The sequence below is a fragment of the Drosophila virilis genome, chromosome 6, assembly GCF_030788295.1.
Source record: "Drosophila virilis strain 15010-1051.87 chromosome 6, Dvir_AGI_RSII-ME, whole genome shotgun sequence".
NCBI lineage: Eukaryota > Metazoa > Arthropoda > Insecta > Diptera > Drosophilidae > Drosophila > Drosophila virilis.
The window spans coordinates 1,752,427-1,768,843 of NC_091548.1; positions in this window are offsets into that span (position 1 = coordinate 1,752,427).

Here is a 16,417-nt window from a genome sequence, read left to right on the forward strand (position 1 = left end):
AAGCTCCTATAGGTTCTGATATCCTTGCGTTCATACATACGGACGGACGCACAGACAGACGGACATGGCTAGATCGACTCGGCTATTGATGCTGATCAAAAATATATACACTTCATGGGGTCGGAGATGCTTCCTTCTGCCTGTTACATTCATTTGGATTTTGCACAAATACAATATACCCTTATACCCATTTTTAATGGGTTCAGGGTATAATCATTTGAGACGTGTTTCACATTTTTTGAAAAATCTAAACTCCTCCGGTGGAAGTGCATTTAAAAGACATTTTTTGTTAACTTTAAGTTGAGCTCGATTTGCATCAACCCTATTTTCAAAGCTCTACTTAAGAATATAATGAAAACGTGTTTCAGCGGTTTGGGAAATTCCATTCGCAACAGTGGCAATATTGACGGAAAACGTTCGTATAAGAGTAGTTTATTTACCACCCGCTCAGTTTCAATATCATTTTCAAAGCTTTTTGAGAACATTGATTATATTATATAAGTGCCACGAGCAAGGCAAGGCTATACCCGCTAGTATTAACATATATATTTATTTGATCTGTCAATAGTCAAGTCTATATAACTGTGTCCGGTCCGGTCCGGTCCAGTCTGTCCTATACAATAAATATTCTTAGCTTTTATGTCGTCTTACATAGTTGTTGCAGGCGGAAGCGGTTGGATCACACCGCTATATCTGCTGAAAAAGTAGGTTCTGGCATACAACGTTTGCTTATCAAGATATTTTGACCAAAATCGGCAGCTATTATTTTTACTCTACTGTAAAGAGCAGTGTAAGCGACATAGAGAAGAACTTAACATTTGGTTGAATTTCTGTATTTAAAAACATATTGACCAAATACTGAATTTCTTGTATTCTTTTATTTGACTTGATTAAATTCTGTTGCCAGGAAAAATTGGTGAGACTTGGGATATTGCATTTGCCTAGATTTATATTACATGCAGAAGAAAACATGTGCAAGGACCTAAAATATACATGTAAATCTATTATTGTTCAAACGAAGAGTTAAATGGATTTACCCACGTTTGTCTGTCTGTCCATGTGTATGAATGCGTCGATCGCATGTTTATGCGAAACCCGGAGAGATAAGATTGGCCATTTTATATTGATATCTCGTTACAAATGCAAATTATGAATAAATGACGATATGTATATACATATATATATGCCTCTTCCGCCTGCGCTACCCTATTGGAAAATTAATGTTGAATATATATATATATATAAGCAGTTCGGCGCACAGATGTGTTTGTGTGCATAAATGCATCTTTAAATACCTGGGCCGTATTTTATGGTTAAAGAAACTAAATTATTATAATAACTGGTACAGGACCTAATCGAGCACACCCGACTTCTGTTCTTAATTGTTTTTATTCCTTTTTTATATTGCTAGCATATTATTACAGTTATATGTTACAAGACAAATTTATTTTTTTCCAGCGTGTTTTTCCAGCCTACACATATAGTCATGTCTCTGCACATGTGGTGCTGGGACAGTGGCTTAGTATCTAAGTGACTATAAATAGAATATATGAATGCTAGACTTTCACTTGTTTATTGCAGATGCACTGTACTATATAGTTAAAGCGGACGAAATCCGGCATCCCTTAACTAATAAAGTCAACTCGCTTGTCTCGACAGCATGACGAACTCGTTGTAATTGCACAAAATGGAAGAATGAAATATATTTCTTGTGTACTGCTTGTAACAGTAAATATTATTTACTGTAAAACCATTTCAATACTAGATAATCTTAAAAAAGCCACTGGAAAACGTCATAATATTTAATAATTGTGCCAAGCGAACACACTTATAAAATATTTATTTAATAGGGCAATAAAAAGGACAATCGGCCTGCTAATGATCTAACAGTCTGGCCTCAGAGTATAATTGTTAGCTTGGAATCAACGAAAAAATATTTAAAGAGTTGCATTTGAATATATAAGTGAACAGTGAACGATGCTTTAATACGATTGAATATTCTTAAGAACATTATTTAATAAGTAAGAGGTTCTAGTCGGGAGCTCCCGACGATTTTTATTGATTGCTTGGGAGCGGAGTAATTTATCGATTATCGGAAACAAACTCGGTCTGCGCAGGCACTAGGAGCACCTACATCTAAAATTTCAAGTCTCTATCTCTTATAGGTTCTGAGATCCTTGCGTTCATACATACGGACAGACGGACAGACATACAGACGTTTTTAATTGGTTTAGGGTATAAAAAGGCGATAGGGCTGTTTTCATAGATTTTTAATATAAATAAACTTTTTAATACACATTTTATATTATTTGTTAAGCGGTTTTTAAGCCTTTTTCAACAAATAACTTATTTAAAGCGTGTAAGGTATATTTATATGAGTCAGGTGGTAAACTGAAAAACGTTTTTTTTCCTTTATCTCTAACTGGCAGATTTATTGACCATACAATAGCGATAGATCTGTATTATCTGTACATGTCAAATTTGGCGACTCCAGCTCTTAAATCCAAAGTGATTTGCTCAAAATACATTATTGATTATCGAAACAAATTCTTACTGCGCGGCATTTGTTCAAAATTTTAAGTCTCTAGCTCCTATAGGTTCTGAAATCGATGCGTTCATACTTACGGACGGAGGGACAGACAGACGGGCACAACTAGATCGACTTGGCTATTTATGCTGATATAGAATATACATATATACTTAAAGGGGTATGGAATGCGTCTTCTGCCTGTAACTTTCGCTTAAAACCATTAAGCCCTTTTTACCCAGCTTTAATTGTGTTAAGTATAAAAACTGATCGGACATTGAGCTAAAAATTCTTTAATTATGTATAATACATGCTTAATTCAGGAAAGGCTTAAAAGCTTTTAAGGTAAACAATTGTTGGCCAGTAGCAGACCTGTTTGCAAATTAACACTCATGAGTATAGCTGAACTGTTTTCCTGAAACTTAAATATGGACTAGCAGAAGGCTAGATAGTAATTAAAGGATGCAGATAGTAAATAAAGGATGCAAATACCAAGCCCAGAACCCAATTTGTAAGTGAGTTAGTATGTTAATAACATTGTTCGAATTGTACATGTATACAGTATGATATCGTTTTAAAATTTAAGATAAAGTAGGCAATGTATTGATAAAGATGCTGCTAATATTGGAGCTAGAAAAGGCAGTATTGATCAATTGGATAAAGAAAAGATTTAATATATAATTTTTTAAGTAGAGAAGATAGAAATGAAGTATTTAAAAAAATCTTTTTTTTTTGCGTGTGCTACGACGATCTGCTAAGTATTTTATTTTCGTTGCTTATAAGTAGTTAACGATGCAATATAAGAGACATAATTAGTACAAAAATGGATCCGACTGTGAAACGGACTAGATGACAAATAACTGACTTGAAAAAAAAAACAATTTTTAAACTACATGCAAATACACAGGTAGAACAAATACTTGAGGATTATACAAATACATAATTCTATTTTACAAATAATTTTTAACAGATTGCAGGGCTGATTTACATATTAACAACTGCTATCTAGGTAACAGAGCATATGATGAGTGTAACAGTGCATATGTTATAAATAACAGGCTCGAAACTGCGCTCTAACAGCGCGTCTTTTTCAGTCTGTACTGTAAAACAGCTGCTGTAATTTTCAATTCCAGACCACGTGAATTTAACAGTTCCTCTGTTACCGGTAACAGACTCAAGAGTGCGCTCTAGCAGAGTCGCCTTTTTGCGTTCGTACCGCAAAAAAGCTTCTGTTAATTATATTTCCATATGCTGAGTTTAACAGTGCGTCTGTAATCGTTAGAAAACTCATAAGCGTGCTCCCTTGAGTAATAAAGAGAAAGAGCTGAATTGACACTCTGTGCTTTTTTTACCGTTTGAAAAACCACGAGTCGTAGATCGAGTTGATCCGCAAACGCAAAATCAAACGCAAAAAAAATGCTCATTTACCATAGAAAGCAACAACAAATCACTTGCAAAACAACAACAGTGCGCACGAAACCCAATTTGTTCTTCATCCCCCGTTTTGATCGACAAAAGGATTGCGAGCCATAATGAGGATATAGGAAACTCAGTGCAAAGAAAAGGGACTAAAAATGCCACAGTGTTCTTTGCGGGTTTCTCTGTCGTTGCTACAAGGCAGCGCGTAGAAACAACAACAGCACAATTTGGGTACTAATGTTGTTGCTGCAGAGCCGAGTCTCGGCGCAAGTATGTAGAATATTTGAATGCCAGCAAGCCATGGCATTCAGATCAAAGGGTTACGCGCCCGGCGCCCATCATATTATGACGTCACGATTAATAGAATTTTATTTCTTGTGATGTTTAGTATATATTTCTACCTTTATTAAATATATTTCTTGTGTACTGCTTGTAACAGTAAATAATATTTACTTTAAAACCATTTCAATACTAGATAATCTCTAAAAAGCCACTGGAAAACGTCATAGTATTTAATAATTGTGCCAAGCGAACACACTTATAAATGTATTTATTTAATAGGGCAATAAAGAGGACAATCGGCCTGCTAATGATCTAATAGTCTGGCCTCAGAGTATAATTGTTAGCTTGGAATCAACGAAAAAATGTTTAAAGAGTTGCATTTGAATATATAAGTGAACAGCGAACGATGCTTTAATACGATTGAATATTCTTAAGAACATTATTTAATAAGTACGAGGTTCTAGTCGGGAGCTCCCGAAGATTTTTATTGATTGCTTGGAAGCGGAGTAATTTATCGATTATCGGAAACAAACTCGGTCTGCGCAGGCACTAGGAGCACCTACATCTAAAATTGCAAGTCTCTATCTCTTATAGGTTCTGAGATCCTTGCGTTCATACATACGGACAGACGGACAGACAGACAGACGTTTTTAATTGGTTTAGGGTATAAAAAGGCGATAGGGCTGTTTTCATAGATTTTTAATATAAATAAACTTTTTAATACACATTTTATATTATTTGTTAAGCGGTTTTTAAGCCTTTTTCAACAAATAACTTATTTAAAGCGTGTAAGGTATATTTATATGAGTCAGGTGGTAAACTGAAAAACGTTTTTTTTCCTTTATCTCTAACTGGCAGATTTATTGTCCATATAATAGCGATAGATCTGTATTATCTGTACATGTCAAATTTGGCGACTCCAGCTCTTAAATCCAAAGTGATTTGCTCAAAATACATTATTGATTATCGAACTAAATTCTTACTGCGCGGCATTTGTTCAAAATTTTAAGTCTCTAGCTCCTATAGGTTCTGAAATCGATGCGTTCATACTTACGGACGGAGGGACAGACAGACGGGCACAACTAGATCGACTTGGCTATTTATGCTGATATAGAATATACATATATACTTAATGGGGTATGGAATGCGTCTTCTGCCTGTAACTTTCGCTCAAAACCATTAAGCCCTTTTTACCCAGCTTTAATTGTGTTAAATATAAAAACTGATCGGACATTGAGCTAAAAATTCTTTAATTATGTATAATACATGCTTAATTCAGGAAAGGCTTAAAAGCTCTTAAGGCAAACAATTGTTGGCCAGTAGCAGACCTGTTTGCAAATTAACACTCATGAGTATAACTGAACTGTTTTCCTGAAACTTAAATATGGACTAGCAGAAGGCTAGATAGTAAATAAAGGATGCAGATAGTAAATAAAGAATGCAAATACCAAGCCCAGAACCCAATTTGTAAGTGAGTTAGTATGTTAATAACATTGTTCGAATTGTACATGTATAAAGTATGATATCGTTTTGAAATTTAAGATAAAGTAGGCAATGTATTGATAAAGATGCTAATATTGGAGCTAGAAAAGGCAGTATTGATCAATTGGATAAAGAAAAGATTTAATATATAATTTTTTAAGTAGAGAAGATAGAAATGAAGTATTTAAAAAAATCTTTAAATTTTTGCGTGTGCTACGACGATCTGCTAAGTATTTTATTTTCGTTGCTTATAAGTAGTTAACGATGCAATATAAGAGACATAATTAGTACAAAAATGGATCCGACTGTGAAGCGGACTAGATGACAAATAACTGACTTGAAAAAAAACAATTTTTAAACTACATGCAAATACACAGGTAGAACAAATACTTGAGGATTATACAAATACATAATTCTATTTTACAAATAATTTTTAACAGATTGCAGCGCTGATTTACATATTAACAACTGCTATCTAGGTAACAGAGCATTTGATGAGTGTAACAGTGCATATGTTATAAATAACAGGCTCGAAAGTGCGCTCTAACAGCGCGTCTTTTTCAGTCTGTACTGTAAAACAACTGCTGTAATTTTCATTTCCAGACCACGTGAGTTTAACAGTTCCTCTGTTATCGGTAACAGACTCAAGAGTGCGCTCTAGCAGAGTCGCCTTTTTGCGTTCGTACCGCAAAAAAGCTTCTGTTAATTATATTTCCATATGCTGAGTTTAACAGTGCGTCTGTAATCGTTAGAAAACTCATAAGCGTGCTCCCTTGAGTAATAAAGAGAAAGAGCTTAATTGACACTCTGTGCTTTTTTTACCGTTTGAAAAACCACGAGTCGTAGATCGAGTTGATCCGCAAACGCAAAATCAAACGCAAAAAAAATGCTCATTTACCATAGAAAGCAACAACAAATCACTTGCAAAACAACAACAGTGCGCACGAAACCCAATTTGTTCTTCATCCCCCGTTTTGATCGACAAGAGGATTGCGAGCCATAATGAGGATATAGGAAACTCAGTGCAAAGAAAAGGGACTAAAAATGCCACAGTGTTCTTTGCGGGTTTCTCTGTCGTTGCTACAAGGCAGCGCGTAGAAACAACAACAGCACAATTTGGGTACTAATGTTGTTGCTGCAGAGCCGAGTCTCGGCCCAAGTATGTGGAATATTTGAATGCCAGCAAGCCATGGCATTCAGATCAAAGGGTTACGTGCCCGGCGCCCATCATATTATGACGTCACGATTAATAGAATTTTATTTCTAGTGATGTTTAGTATATATTTCTACCTTTATTAAATATATTTCTTGTGTACTGCTTGTAACAGTAAATAATATTTACTGTAAAACCATTTCAATACTAGATAATCTTAAAAAAGCCACTGGAAAACGTCATAATATTTAATAATTGTGCCAAGCGAACACACTTATAAATGTATTTATTTAATAGGGCAATAAAGAGGACAATCGGCCTGCTAATGATCTAATAGTCTGGCCTCAGAGTATAATTGTTAGCTTGGAATCAACGAAAAAATGTTTAAAGAGTTGCATTTGAATATATAAGTGAACAGCGAACGATGCTTTAATACGATTGAATATTCTTAAGAACATTATTTAATAAGTACGAGGTTCTAGTCGGGAGCTCCCGAAGATTTTTATTGATTGCTTGGAAGCGGAGTAATTTATCGATTATCGGAAACAAACTCGGTCTGCGCAGGCACTAGGAGCACCTACATCTAAAATTGCAAGTCTCTATCTCTTATAGGTTCTGAGATCCTTGCGTTCATACATACGGACAGACGGACAGACAGACAGACGTTTTTAATTGGTTTAGGGTATAAAAAGGCGATAGGGCTGTTTTCATAGATTTTTAATATAAATAAACTTTTTAATACACATTTTATATTATTTGTTAAGCGGTTTTTAAGCCTTTTTTAACAAATAACTTATTTAAAGCGTGTAAGGTATATTTATATGAGTCAGGTGGTAAACTGAAAAACGTTTTTTTTTTCCTTAATCTCTAACTGGCAGATTTATTGACCATACAATAGCGATAGATCTGTATTATCTGTACATGTCAAATTTGGCGGCTCCAGCTCTTAAATCCAAAGTGATTTGCTCAAAATACATTATTGATTATCGAACCAAATTCTTACTGCGCGGCATTTGTTCAAAATTTTAAGTCTCTAGCTCCTATAGGTTCTGAAATCGATGCGTTCATACTTACGGACGGAGGGACAGACAGACGGGCACAACTAGATCGACTTGGCTATTTATGCTGATATAGAATATACATATATACTTAATGGGGTATGGAATGCGTCTTCTGCCTGTAACTTTCGCTCAAAACCATTAAGCCCTTTTTACCCAGCTTTAATTGTGTTAAATATAAAAACTGATCGGACATTGAGCTAAAAATTCTTTAATTATGTATAATACATGCTTAATTCAGGAAAGGCTTAAAAGCTCTTAAGGCAAACAATTGTTGGCCAGTAGCAGACCTGTTTGCAAATTAACACTCATGAGTATAACTGAACTGTTTTCCTGAAACTTAAATATGGACTAGCAGAAGGCTAGATAGTAAATAAAGGATGCAGATAGTAAATAAAGGATGCAAATACCAAGCCCAGAACCCAATTTGTAAGTGAGTTAGTATGTTAATAACATTGTTCGAATTGTACATGTATAAAGTATGATATCGTTTTGAAATTTAAGATAAAGTAGGCAATGTATTGATAAAGATGCTAATATTGGAGCTAGAAAAGGCAGTATTGATCAATTGGATAAAGAAAAGATTTAATATATAATTTTTTAAGTAGAGAAGATAAAAATGAAGTATTTAAAAAAATCTTTAAATTTTTGCGTGTGCTACGACGATCTGCTAAGTATTTTATTTTCGTTGCTTATAAGTAGTTAACGATGCAATATAAGAGACATAATTAGTACAAAAATGGATCCGACTGTGAAACGGACTAGATGACAAATAACTGACTTGAAAAAAAACAATTTTTAAACTACATGCAAATACACAGGTAGAACAAATACTTGAGGATTATACAAATACATAATTCTATTTTACAAATAATTTTTAACAGATTGCAGCGCTGATTTACATATTAACAACTGCTATCTAGGTAACAGAGCATTTGATGAGTGTAACAGTGCATATGTTATAAATAACAGGCTCGAAAGTGCGCTCTAACAGCGCGTCTTTTTCAGTCTGTACTGTAAAACAGCTGCTGTAATTTTCATTTCCAGACCACGTGAGTTTAACAGTTCCTCTGTTATCGGTAACAGACTCAAGAGTGCGCTCTAGCAGAGTCGCCTTTTTGCGTTCGTACCGCAAAAAAGCTTCTGTTAATTATATTTCCATATGCTGAGTTTAACAGTGCGTCTGTAATCGTTAGAAAACTCATAAGCGTGCTCCCTTGAGTAATAAAGAGAAAGAGCTGAATTGACACTCTGTGCTTTGAAAAACCACGAGTCGTACATCGAGTTGATCCGCAAACGCAAAATCAAACGCAAAAAAAATGCTCATTTACCATAGAAAGCAACAACAAATCACTTGCAAAACAACAACAGTGCGCACGAAACCCAATTTGTTCTTCATCCCCCGTTTTGATCGACAAGAGGATTGCGAGCCATAATGAGGATATAGGAAACTCAGTGGAAAGAAAAGGGACTAAAAATGCCATAGTGTTCTTCGCGGGTTTCTCTGTCGTTGCTACAAGGCAGCGCGTAGAAACAACAACAGCACAATTTGGGTACTAATGTTGTTGCTGCAGAGCCGAGTCTCGGCCCAAGTATGTGGAATATTTGAATGCCAGCAAGCCATGGCATTCAGATCAAAGGGTTACGCGCCCGGCGCCCATCATATTATGACGTCACGATTAATAGAATTTTATTTCTTGTGATGTTTAGTATATATTTCTACCTTTATTAAATATATTTCTTGTGTACTGCTTGTAACAGTAAATAATATTTACTGTAAAACCATTTCAATACTAGATAATCTTAAAAAAGCCACTGGAAAACGTCATAATATTTAATAATTGTGCCAAGCGAACACACTTATAAATGTATTTATTTAATAGGGCAATAAAGAGGACAATCGGCCTGCTAATGATCTAATAGTCTGGCCTCAGAGTATAATTGTTAGCTTGGAATCAACGAAAAAATATTTAAAGAGTTGCATTTGAATATATAAGTGAACAGTGAACGATGCTTTAATACGATTGAATATTCTTAAGAACATTATTTAATAAGTACGAGGTTCTAGTCGGGAGCTCCCGAAGATTTTTATTGATTGCTTGGAAGCGGAGTAATTTATCGATTATCGGAAACAAACTCGGTCTGCGCAGGCACTAGGAGCACCTACATCTAAAATTGCAAGTCTCTATCTCTTATAGGTTCTGAGATCCTTGCGTTCATACATACGGACAGACGGACAGACAGACAGACGTTTTTAATTGGTTTAGGGTATAAAAAGGCGATAGGGCTGTTTTCATAGATTTTTAATATAAATAAACTTTTTAATACACATTTTATATTATTTGTTAAGCGGTTTTTAAGCCTTTTTCAACAAATAACTTATTTAAAGCGTGTAAGGTATATTTATATGAGTCAGGTGGTAAACTGAAAAACGTTTTTTTTCCTTTATCTCTAACTGGCAGATTTATTGACCATATAATAGCGATAGATCTGTATTATCTGTACATGTCAAATTTGGCGACTCCAGCTCTTAAATCCAAAGTGATTTGCTCAAAATACATTATTGATTATCGAACTAAATTCTTACTGCGCGGCATTTGTTCAAAATTTTAAGTCTCTAGCTCCTATAGGTTCTGAAATCGATGCGTTCATACTTACGGACGGAGGGACAGACAGACGGGCACAACTAGATCGACTTGGCTATTTATGCTGATATAGAATATACATATATACTTAATGGGGTATGGAATGCGTCTTCTGCCTGTAACTTTCGCTCAAAACCATTAAGCCCTTTTTACCCAGCTTTAATTGTGTTAAATATAAAAACTGATCGGACATTGAGCTAAAAATTCTTTAATTATGTATAATACATGCTTAATTCAGGAAAGGCTTAAAAGCTCTTAAGGCAAACAATTGTTGGCCAGTAGCAGACCTGTTTGCAAATTAACACTCATGAGTATAACTGAACTGTTTTCCTGAAACTTAAATATGGACTAGCAGAAGGCTAGATAGTAAATAAAGGATGCAGATAGTAAATAAAGAATGCAAATACCAAGCCCAGAACCCAATTTGTAAGTGAGTTAGTATGTTAATAAAAATAAAAAGTTAAGATAAAGTAGGCAATGTATTGATAAAGATGCTAATATTGGAGCTAGAAAAGGCAGTATTGATCAATTGGATAAAGAAAAGATTTAATATATAATTTTTTAAGTAGAGAAGATAAAAATGAAGTATTTAAAAAAATCTTTAAATTTTTGCGTGTGCTACGACGATCTGCTAAGTATTTTATTTTCGTTGCTTATAAGTAGTTAACGATGCAATATAAGAGACATAATTAGTACAAAAATGGATCCGACTGTGAAACGGACTAGATGACAAATAACTGACTTGAAAAAAAACAATTTTTAAACTACATGCAAATACACAGGTAGAACAAATACTTGAGGATTATACAAATACATAATTCTATTTTACAAATAATTTTTAACAGATTGCAGCGCTGATTTACATATTAACAACTGCTATCTAGGTAACAGAGCATTTGATGAGTGTAACAGTGCATATGTTATAAATAACAGGCTCGAAAGTGCGCTCTAACAGCGCGTCTTTTTCAGTCTGTACTGTAAAACAACTGCTGTAATTTTCATTTCCAGACCACGTGAGTTTAACAGTTCCTCTGTTATCGGTAACAGACTCAAGAGTGCGCTCTAGCAGAGTCGCCTTTTTGCGTTCGTACCGCAAAAAAGCTTCTGTTAATTATATTTCCATATGCTGAGTTTAACAGTGCGTCTGTAATCGTTAGAAAACTCATAAGCGTGCTCCCTTGAGTAATAAAGAGAAAGAGCTTAATTGACACTCTGTGCTTTTTTTACCGTTTGAAAAACCACGAGTCGTAGATCGAGTTGATCCGCAAACGCAAAATCAAACGCAAAAAAAATGCTCATTTACCATAGAAAGCAACAACAAATCACTTGCAAAACAACAACAGTGCGCACGAAACCCAATTTGTTCTTCATCCCCCGTTTTGATCGACAAGAGGATTGCGAGCCATAATGAGGATATAGGAAACTCAGTGCAAAGAAAAGGGACTAAAAATGCCACAGTGTTCTTTGCGGGTTTCTCTGTCGTTGCTACAAGGCAGCGCGTAGAAACAACAACAGCACAATTTGGGTACTAATGTTGTTGCTGCAGAGCCGAGTCTCGGCCCAAGTATGTGGAATATTTGAATGCCAGCAAGCCATGGCATTCAGATCAAAGGGTTACGCGCCCGGCGCCCATCATATTATGACGTCACGATTAATAGAATTTTATTTCTTGTGATGTTTAGTATATATTTCTACCTTTATTAAATATATTTCTTGTGTACTGCTTGTAACAGTAAATAATATTTACTGTAAAACCATTTCAATACTAGATAATCTTAAAAAAGCCACTGGAAAACGTCATAATATTTAATAATTGTGCCAAGCGAACACACTTATAAATGTATTTATTTAATAGGGCAATAAAGAGGACTTTTTTCTGTTTTAGGTTGAGCAGGAGACCGGGTCGGATGAGACGAATGGGAAACGGGATCGAGGACACCGAGCATCGTGTACCGAGTACCGAGTACCGAGCGTCGGGCATCGAGCATTCGCATCGCACAGAGAGCGAGCGAGTGTTTGAGTATGCATGGTCGTGGTGGCCCGGAGGGCCCGAGACATGGCGAGGCAGCATTAAAGGTGCCTACTAGCTCATGCTCGTCAACCGCTCCAAACCATCACGGGTATGCACACCCACACACAGGCCACTATCCTGTAGCGGTACGAAGTATCCCCCTTCCCACCGTCACACACCGAACCAATCCCCCCTCCAGAGTTTATTGATATATACTTCCTTAATTCTATACATTTTAAATTTTTGTGTTTTGTGATATGTTTATGTGTATATACATGTTTAGGAATTTTGTGTGTGTCGTGTATGTTTTACAAAATTATATGAATTTGCCAACTTAATATTCATACCATTTGTGCAAAAAAATTAACTTTATGATAAGAGCCAAAGTGATTGTTTATGTCTCTATATTTTTAGTAAATAAAAATTCAAGTGTATAGAAGAAGTATACAATTGGAGTGGTGTGCGGCGTCAGCAAATCTGGTTCGCCATAAGCCAGCATTATTGATAAGAGTACAGCAAAATGATGAGAGAATTAATTTAATGGAGTTTATGAAAATAATAATTTTTCGTTGTGATTTGTCTGTTTGATGTACGAAATAAGGAGAAGTGTTTTCTTGTTTCTTATTGATAGAGAATTGGACTCGGCGCATGAATATACAGTGTGTGTGTGTTCCCAATTGTATGGTGTGTGTGTCTGCATTGCCCGAGACATAGGGTTGGCAAATGAACAGAGAACACACAGGGCCACTCCACAATTCACAACTGTGATTTGTCATGTCCGTCCTGTGCTGATTGTTGGTTTTTTGTTTTCCCAATTTAAAAAATCTCCCTATCCTCTGGTTCCCACATCAAGAGCAGATAAATAACACCGCAGTTGATAAGAAAATTGATGTTATTTTAGCCGAGTACCTTCTCTCAGTTCATTTAAATTTCAATAATTTAAATATATTTGCACTGGCTGTTATCAGATGCGTGTTGGCTATGATTAAATATTTGCGATGCGGGATAAAAAAGATGGTTGAGATGGAGAAGTTTTTAGCAAGAGGAATTTTGAATTGGCAGATTCATTGGTGTGAAGAGGCAATGATAAGCATATTGTGTGCTGTGTTTGTGTTCATTGCTTTTTCTCGATGTGATTGTGTGTGTGTGTGTGTAAAGGAGTGATGATGTTTGATGCTGCCAAATGTGGATTTCTGGAGCTTTTCTTGAAAAGGAAGTTGCCCGTCTTCCCTCGTAGGCCGGTTAGGGATGCAAATAGCAGCTTCTGTTGCCATTGGTCATGGGGTGGGCAAGTGTGGAACAGACATCTTGTTTCGTCTGCTTATGTTTTAGTGTGCGCCAGCGCATTGACGAATAGGAAGCGCGCTCTTGTGCGCGTGTGTGTGCATAAGCTCACTGTATTCGAGCATTGGAAAAGCTGGAGTGTTGTGAGCGAGCAGACACAGAGGCGCACATAGCGGAACATGGCTGGCAATTTGTTGTGGCATTTTTGTATTTTGCAACTTGTTGACAATTGCATTGATGATTGTGTTGTGTTGCATTGAGAAATGCAATTTGTGATGAGGTTGGTATATTTTTAGGAAAATAATAGCTGCTTGAGGATAAATTAAAAAGGTAAGTAAATAAGGTAGGTAAAAATAATAAGGAGGTAAGTAACGGGTAAGTACTAAAATAAAGATTTGGTTTGGGAAATTAACTAATAAAAGGTAAGTTGGAGGTAAGTAAAAGTTGCTATTTTTTCCAGGATTTTAATTTTGATTGAGCAGTAGATGAGTCAATGAAACCGGGTATCTGAATTCATTCAAATTATTGGCTTGAATTTGACCATGGTACAGCGAGCGGTGTAGAATCTGCGCCTAGGCGGAGCACTCCTTGCAATTGTTGTTGCAATATCAACACCGAGCCCATCAGACCGTCTAACTGCTCTTGCTGCTTGTTGGCCATTTGAAGCAGTATATCGTTTTGCAGATCGTTGGAGGAGGGTGTTTGGTAAAGTTGCTGTTGTTGTGGTGATGGTAGTAGCTGTCGCTGCTCAACGTCAACTTGCATTGGCGTGGATTGTTGTTGTGTGACGGGTTGATTGGCGGTGGTGGCTTGTTGCCGGATGGACCAATTTTCTAGCATCTGGCGCTGCCTTGAGATGATCTGTTCTCTGGTTTGAACAGAGTCAGGTCTCTCAAGTTGGCGTTGCTGCTGTTGTTGTTGTTGTAAACTTTGGATCCGCGCCCATCTAGAGCGTGGATCCAAGGAGTTGGATGAGGAGACGGTGGGGGGATTGGAGTTATTGGCATTGTTTGCCGTATTGATGTTGTTGTTTGTGATTGGTGTGGCAGATTTTCGGGGAACTCCAGCTGGAGTGCTAGTTTGTAATTTTTGATTTTGTATTGGTTGCGTTCCTATCTGTCCACCATTTTGTTTTGATTTCTTGTTATTTTTGTTGTTGATTAGCTTAGGCTTTGGCAGCTGGCGCTGCAGCTGAACTTGTTGTTGTTTTTGCTGTTGCTGCTGCTGTTGCAGTTGCAGTTGAGCAGATTGCTGGCGCTGAGGCTGCTTTTGCCGCCGCTGTAATTTCGGCTGAGGCTGCCGAACATTCGGACTGATATTTTTGCTGTTTGGCAGGGACAACAGTTTTGCTTGTAGCAGATCCAGATACAAGGGGCAGCCCTTGTAATTGGCTGTATGGTCCGAGCCGCAGTTTGCACAAGTGGCTGGCACATTTGCCGGTTTGACGCAAGTCTGTGTGAGGTGCTCATTACCGCACTTCACACAGCGAGCAGGGTGGCGGCAATAACGGGCCGTGTGGTTAAAGCGCTGGCATCGGTGGCACTGTGGCAAATTCTTGCCATCTATTTTAGGCCACTCGAAGCGGACGACGTATTTGCAAAGATTTCTGATTTCGAATATAGATCGATTCTTTGTGGAATCGGGAGCCAGTTCCACAAAGAATATATTCGGTTGATATGTACCAGGGCCGCTGCGATTCTTATATTTTGGGCAATATACGTTGCGAATCGTATAGCCCATGCAGGTCAGCTCGTTCCGGATTGCGTCGGTGCTTGTGGAGGCGTGAATGCCCCGCACCACAACCCGGAATGAGCGCTCCTCACGCCTCTGGTACGTGTTATAATTGATTGAATTGTCCGTATTGAGGACGTTTATGATTTTAGAGTATGTCTCTAGAGTTTTTGGCAGGATTCTTAATATGCCAGGACCACCTAATTTTAATCCATAATCAATTATGGGCGGGTTTTGTCCGTTTAATTTGGCAATTACAGAATCGATGCCGTTTTGATCTGGCTGGTTGTAATGCTGAATGCATATCTGTGGCGGTTTGTAGTGTTTCGCCGCAGGGGCAGAAACATTGATCGCACCAGCTTGCTGTTGTTGTTGACAGTCGGGAGAGTTAGAAGGAGTAGCATTGACGGCCGTGGCGGCAGTGGCGAAATGGATACTTGTCAATGCTGCTCTTGTGTTAGTTGGAGTTGTTGTCGTAGTTGTTGACTGTTTGACAGGTGACAGGGCAGCTTGTACGGCAGCGGCCAAATTGTTAGTTTTCGCCGGCAGCTGTTGGGACTGATGTGTATCTGGCGCTTCAAAGTCGGATTCAGATAATAATGTGAACCGATTTGCAAATTGGTTGCGTCTTTGAGCATCTTGCTGGGATAGGCGAGAAATTGCCGAGTTTTGGCGATTTGACTTTCGTGCATTATTTTTGCGAATTTGATTGGCTGTTCTGCCTGTGGGATGCAGTAACTTATAGTGAGATGCACCGGTAGTGGCTGTGGTGGTGATTTTGCCGCCGGGACCACCAATACCGGGTGCATTGTTGGAACTGCTGTC